This window comes from Orycteropus afer, unplaced genomic scaffold (genome assembly GCF_000298275.1).
Source record: "Orycteropus afer afer isolate SDZICR_OR568_19922 unplaced genomic scaffold, OryAfe1.0 scaffold00558, whole genome shotgun sequence".
Classification (NCBI taxonomy): domain Eukaryota; kingdom Metazoa; phylum Chordata; class Mammalia; order Tubulidentata; family Orycteropodidae; genus Orycteropus; species Orycteropus afer.
In genome coordinates this window covers 1355940-1363491 of record NW_006922145.1, presented here as the reverse complement: position 1 = coordinate 1363491, position 7552 = coordinate 1355940, and positions in this window count along the sequence as shown.

Below are 7552 nucleotides of genomic sequence, written 5' to 3'. Positions count from 1 at the left end.
CAAGATGTTTGGAAGACAGCTACCTGGTCAACCGACTGGAAGAGATTGATATTTGTGTCTATTTCAAAGAAAGATAATTGAACAACATGTGGGAATTATCAAGCAAGGTGGTTAATATCATACCCAAATAAAATTTTGCTGAAGATAATTCAAAAATGATTGCAGCAGTATATTGACAAGGAATTTCCGGAAATGCAAGCTGGATTCAGAAGGGAATGTGGAATGAGGGATATCATTGCTGATGTCACTTGAATCTTCACTGAAAGCAGAGAATACTGGACAGATGTTTACCTGTGTTTTACTGACTATGGAAAGGTATCCAACTGTGTGGATCATAACAAATTAATGGGAATTCCGGAACACTTAATTGTGCTTATGAGGAACCTGTCTACAGATCAAGAGGCTGTTGTTTGAACAAAGCAAGGAGATACTTCATGTTTTACAATCCCTGTGTGTGTCAGGGTTGTATCCTTTCACCATACTTGTGAAATCTATATGCTGAGCAAATAATCCAAGAAGCTTGACCAAGTGAAGATGAACACAGCATCAGGATTGGAAGAAGACTGATTGACAACCTGAAATACACAGATGGCCCAACCTTGCTTGCTGACATTGAAGATGACTTGAAGCACTTACTGGTGAAGATCAAAGACTTCAGCCTTCGGTATGGATTATACCTCAATATAAAGAAAACAAAACTCCTCACACCTGGACCAATAAGCAACATCCTGATAAATGGAGAAAAGACTGACGTTGTTAGGGATTTCGTTTTACTTGGGTCCACAGTCGACACGCATGGAAGCAGCAGTCAAGAAATCAGATGACATATTGCACCGGGCAAGTCAACTGCAAAAGACCTCTTCAAAGTGCTGAAGAGCCAAGATGTCTCTTTGAAGACTAAGGTACGCCTAACCCAAGGCATGGCTCAGAAACATCCTTTTTCTTTGACTTGTTAACTTTGTCAGCTGGCGTCCGGAGCAGTTCGGAATCCCTGGTTCACATGCATGAGCAGAAAGCAGACCACGGTCATTTTCAACAAGCATGTGAACAACAACAACACAACAAACGTCTTTTATTGAAGGTGTAATTGACTTACAATGAACTGCCCATTAGGAGTGCTGGTGGCATGACAGTGAAGCGCTTGGCTGCCACCTGAAAGATTGACGGTTCAAACCCACCCAGGGCCTCCATGGGAGAAAGATGTGGTGATCTTCTCTTGGAGAGATGACAGCCTAGAAAGCCCCATGGGCCGGTTCCGTTTTGTTTCATTGGGTCACTGTGAGTTGGAATAGACTCATCTGTACCCAGCAACAGTAACAAACTGCACTTAAACTGCACTCAAAGTATACACTTAAAATGTACAATTTGACATATAGAAACAGTTAGTCCAAGGGGCTAGCAAACCATGTGATCCACAGCCTATATGACTATGAGACCAGAAGAACTAGATGGTGCCCAGCTACCACTGTCAACCACTCAGAGGGGAATCTGCGTAAGAGATCCTGGATAGAGAGGGAGAACAATGTGGACAAAACTCAAAATCATTAAAAAAAAAAAAAGATTTGCTGGTCTGATAGAGCCTGGTGAGACCCCTGAGACTGAGACTATGGCCCCCTAGTTGCCCTTCAGCTCTGGAATTAAACTCACTCCCATGGCTTCCAGCCAAACAGTAGACAGGCATGTTGTTGTTGTTATGTGCAGTCGAGTTGGACCCAACTCATAGCAACCCCTCCTTGGGTTGCCGAGGCGGTATCACCACGGAAGTAGATTGCCCAACCTTCCTTCCAAGGAGTGACTGGTGGGTTTGAACCGCCAGCCTTCTGATTAGCAGTTAAGTGCCTTAGGCACTACACTACCAGAACTCCTGTAGACAGGCATATGGGATGAACATTTACACCAGGTAGATACACTCCTTGGAGCGATCAATCACGGGAGAACAGAAGGGCAGTGTTTGCACAGGGAGACAGCTCAGGGGGCAGGGGTGCATAGGAAGGGAGGATGCTCTTACATTGTGGGGAATTGCTGTCAATGTCATGACATGAAATGGGTGTGAACTGCTGTATGGAAAATGAATTTGCTCTGTAAACTTTCACCCAAATCACAACACACCTGGTTTTTTAAAGTGTGCTTTGATTAGTTTTGACATCCGTATGTACCCATGACCCCCGCCCAATATCTCATTGCACCACTCGGAACCCCTTTCTTGTACCTTTCCGCCTCTGTTACTAGGCAGCTACTGGTCTCTCTTCTGTCACTGTAGATTAATTTACATTTTCTAGAACTTTATATAAATAAACTCATACAGTAGTCAGTTGTCTTGTTCTTGGCTTCTATTACTCGGCCTAAGTATTTTGAGGTTCACCCCTGTTGGATCATGCCATCAGAATTCATCCTGGAGCTGTTAAGTGATATTAACAGTGTTTTTAATATTGTTGGTAAGTGATACAGTGATTGCATTGTACAGATACAGTCTGTGGTTGGTTTTATCCACTCATTCATTGATGGACATTTTGTTTCCAGTATGTAGGTCTCATAAGCAAATCTGCTGTTAACGGTCATCTACAAATATGCTGCTTTCTTTCTTCTTATTTGTAGTTGGTAGGTGATTAGTTAAATGTTTATGAAAGTACCAAACTGGTTTCCAGAATGGTTGTACCATTTTACACTTAGAATCAGTGCTGTGTGAGAGTTCCAGTTACCCACATCCTCACCAGCGCTTGCTATGGTCAGCCTTTTTAATTTCACCCATTCTAATGGGTGTGTAGTGGTGTGTCACTGTGGTTCTGATTTGCGTTTCGCTACCATCTGATGATGGTGGTCACATTTTCATATGCTAATTACCCATCTGTGTCTCTTCTTTGGTGAAGTGTTTGTTTTTAAGTGGATTGTTTTCTTATTTGACACTTCTTCACGTACCATACCAAAACCAAACTCACTGCCATTGAGTTGATTATGACTCATGGCGACCCCGCTGGGTTTCCGAGGCTGTAAATCTTTATGGAAGTAGACTGCCCCATTGTCCTTCTGTGGAGCGGCTGGTGGGTTTGAACCGCTGACCTGGTTAGCAGCCAAGTGCCTTACCCACTATGCCACCAGCACTCCTTGTGTCCCATAGATACAGTGAGTTATCATATTTGTGCTTTACAACTGTTGTCTCCCATTGTGAGGCTTTGCATTTTCTTCACAGTGCCTTTCAATGAGCAGATTTTAATTCTCATAAAGTCCAACTTATTAATTTTTTTATAGATCATGATTTTAGTGTTAGAAATAACAAATATTTGCCCAACCTATGGTCACTGAAATTTTCTCCTAGAAGTTTTATAGTTTTGATCTGTGATCCATGTATTTTGTTGTTGTTGTTGTTAGGTGCCACCAAGTCATCTCCAACTCTAGCGACCTTATTGTACAACAGAACAAACACTGCCTGGCCCTGTCCAGCCTCACGATCCCCACTATACCTGAGTCCATCACTACAGCCACTGCGTCAGTCCGTCTTGTCGAGGGCCTGCCCCTCTTTCGTTGACCCTCCACTTTACCAAGAATGACATTCTTCTCCAGAGAGTGGTCCCTTCTGACAACATGACCAAAGTAGGTGAGACGAAGGCTGGCCATTGTCACTTCCAAGGAGCATTCCAGCTATGCTTCTTCCAGGACAGATCTGTTAGTTCTTTTAGCAGTCCATGGGACTTTGAGTGTTCTTCACCAACACCACAGCTCAAAAGCAACTCTTCTTCAGTCTTCCTTATTCACAGTCCAGCTCTCACATGCACAGGAGGTGATTGAAAATATCATGGCTTGTCAGATGCATCTTAGCCTTCTAGGAGATATCTTTGGTCTTTGTATATGTATGTGTATGTACACACACACACACACACAGATATATCTTTTTTTTAACATGTTCCTTATTATTTATTATAGCATGTTATTGAGACATATTTTGCACACCACACAGTACATTCATTTAAAGTATAAAATCCAGAGATATTTAGAATATTCACAGATTTGTGTAACCGTCCCCATTATCTAACTTTAAAGCATTTTCATTACCCCAGAAAGAAACTCTGTACCTATTCATGGTCACGTCCCATCCCTCTGCCCCCAACCCCTTGCTGTTATCAGGGGCCATCGAGTCGGCTCCGACTCATAGAGACCCCCTGTACAAGAGAACGAAACACTGCCTGGTCATGTCCACCCTCACAATCCCTGCTACACCTGAGCACATCGCTGCAGCCACTGTGTCAGTCCATCTCGTTGAGGGCCTTCCCCTTTTTCGCTGACCCTCTGCTTGACTACATATGATGTCTTTGTCCAGACATTGGCGCCTCCTGAAAACATAACCAAGGTATGTGAGATGACGTCTGGCCATTCTCCCCTCTAAGAAGCGTTCTGGCTGCACTTCTTCCAGGAAAGATTTGCTTGTCATTCCAGCAGTCCATAATACGGTAAGCGTTCTTCACCAGCCCCACAGCTCTTCTTCGGTCCTCCTTCCTCATTGTCCAGCTCTCATATGCTGTTGAGGTGATTGAAAATACCATGGCTTGGGTCAGGCACAACTTAGTCTTCGTGGTGACATCTTTGCTCTTTAAAAATTTAAGGAGATCTTTTGCAGCACATTTACTCAATGCAGATGTCATTTGATTTCTTGACTGCTGGTTCCATGGGTGTTGATTGTGGATCCAAGTAAAATGAAATCCTTGACAACTTCAGTCTGTTCTCTTTTTTCATGATGTTGCTTGTTATTTAGATTGTAAGGATTTTGTTTTCTTTATGTTGAGATGTAATCCATGTGAAGGCTCTAATCATTGTTCTTCGCCGGTAAGTGCTTCTTGACTTTGAGCAAGCAAGGTGTGCTGTCTGCACATGGCCTGATGCCACCTTCTTCTTCATAGAGTCCAGGTTCTCAGATTATTTCTTCCTACAATACCATTGGTTCTTGTTCAGTGTACATGTTAAATAAATAGGGTGGAAGGATACTACCCTGATAGACATCTTGATTTTAAACCACACAGTATCCCCTTGTTCTGTTCAAATGACAGCCTCCTGGTCTATGTGCAGGTTCCTCGTGAGCACAACAAAGTGTTCTTGAATTTCCATTCTTCGCAATGTTGCCCATAATTTGTTATGATCCACACAGTCAAATGCCGTTGCATGGTCAATAAAACACAGGTGAACATCTTTCTAGTATTCTCTGCTTTCAGCCTAGATCCGTCTGACGGATGAGTGATGTCCCTCATTCCACGTCCTCTTCTGAATCCAGCTTACATTTCTGGCAGCTCCCTGTTGATGTACTGCTGCAATCATTTTAGAATCAACTTCCACACCATTTGGTTTGTGTGTGATATTACTGATATTGTTCAATAATTTCCATGTTCTGTGGGATCACTTTTCTTTGGAATGCACATAAAATATGGATCTCATCCAGTCAGTTGGCCAGGTAGCTGTCTTCTAACTTACTTGACATGGACAAGTGAGTGCTTCCAGCACGGCATCCATTTGTTGAAGCATATCAGTGGGTATTCCGTCAATTCCTGGAGCCTTGTTTTTCATCAGTTCCTTCAGGGCAGCTTTGACTTCTTCCTACAATTCCATTGGTTCTTGATCATATGGCACCTCCTGAAATGGATGAACATCGACCAGTTCTTATTGGTACAGTGACTCTGTGTATTCCTTCTATCTTCTTTTGATGCTTCCTGCATCACTGAATATTTTGCCCATAGAATCCCTCAGTATCACAACTGAAGGCTTGAATTTTTTCTTCAGTTCTTTCAGCTTGAGAAATGCCAAGCGTATTCCTCCCCTTTGATTTTCAAACTCCAGGTCTTTGCACATTTCATTATGATACTTTATTTTTTCTTCTTGAGCTGCTCTTTGAAATTTTGTGTTCAACTCTTTTATCTTGTCATTTCTTCCATTTGCTTTAGCTACTCTTTGTTCAAGAGCAAGTTTCACAGTCTCTTCTGACATCCATTTTGGTCTTTTCTTCCCTTCCGGTCTTTTTAATGACCTTTTGCTTTCTTCTATGATTTCCTTGTTGTCTTTGTACAACGTGTCTGGTCTTTGGTCACTGGTGTTCACTGTGTCAAATCTGTTCTTCAGATGGTCTCTAAATTCAGATGGGATATACTCAAGGTCATCTTTTGGCTCTTGTGGGTGTATTTTAATGTTCTTCACCTTCAACTTGAATTGCGTACTAGCCAGTGATGGCCTGTTCCATGGTCAACCGTTGGCTTTGTTCTGACTGATGACATTGAACTTCTCCATCATCTCTTTCCACAGACATAGTCTATTTGATTCCTGTGTGTTCCATCTGGTGAGGTCCACATGTCAGGCGCTGTTTATGTTGTTGAAAAGAGGTATTTGCAATGAATATGCCATTGGTCTTGCCAGAGGCTACCACGTGACCTCCTCCAGTATCATTTCTGTCACCAAGGCCGTATTTTCCAACCCCTAGGCAACTACTAATGTGCTTTATGTTTTTATGGATTTGCCTGTTCTGGGCTTTCCGTAGAAGGGGAGTTCTGTAGTATGTGAGCTTTTGTGATGTTGTTCTTTTACTCACTACAGTGTCTTCAAGGCTCCCCATGTCATAGGTGGCGCACGTCAGGACTGACTTTCTTTTTAGGGCTCAATAAATTTTATTTGGAGTCTTATAACACAGGAGAAGCATGCCCCAGGAATATACCAAATACAAAGACATTTAAACCTGGATGTGAAAAGTGACAGCCTGTAGTTTTGGGATAGATGAGGAAACAGCACTGAAAAGTTCAGCCAAGTTATTACTGTAGCTCTTAAACAAAAAACAAAAAAAGGTGTTGTAAGATGTTTTCCCTTACTGATCTGTTTCATTCCCACATGAATTTGAAATAGTTTGTCAGTATACACTGTCTTAGTTCCCGAGTGCTGCTCTGATAGGAATATACCACAAATGGGATGACCTTAAAGACAGGAGTTTATTCTTACAGTTTGGAGGCTTTAAGTCTGAGTTCAAAGTGCCAGGTTCTAGGGGCTGGTGAAAGCCCCTCAACCTTGGGGTCCAGCTCTGCCTCCTGCTGCCGGCCCACTGGAGCTAGAGGCGTTTCTTCACTCAGACAGCTGCTGGCTGCTGAGGCTGACAAGCCCAACGTTGACAAGTAAAGAGGCACAGTCCCGATGTTACCAAACCACACGGCAAGTCATTCATTCAAGTCCTTTGAAAGTCCCAAGGTCAGCAGAGCTTGGCAGGCTGCTGAATGACACGGCTCCATGCAGGGTTCAAGTGTGCCATAAGCTAGAGACCGTTCCCAAGGCATCTCCCTAAATATAGGAAGCAGACCACATCCCAAAGGCAGCTACTCAGCTGCTCCCAGTAGACTCCACCAATGGAGCTGATTGCCAGTCTCATCCTGGGGAATACTGCATCCAGCTGCCCAGCCACGCCCCCAGGCCCAGCCAAGGTGACACACAAACTGAGCTACCACATCTGCCAGAAACACCCACTGACCAGCTTGCTGGACTTTTCGCTGGAAGTGATGGCATTGAATCTGTAGAATAACGTAGAGAGTTGACGTCTTAA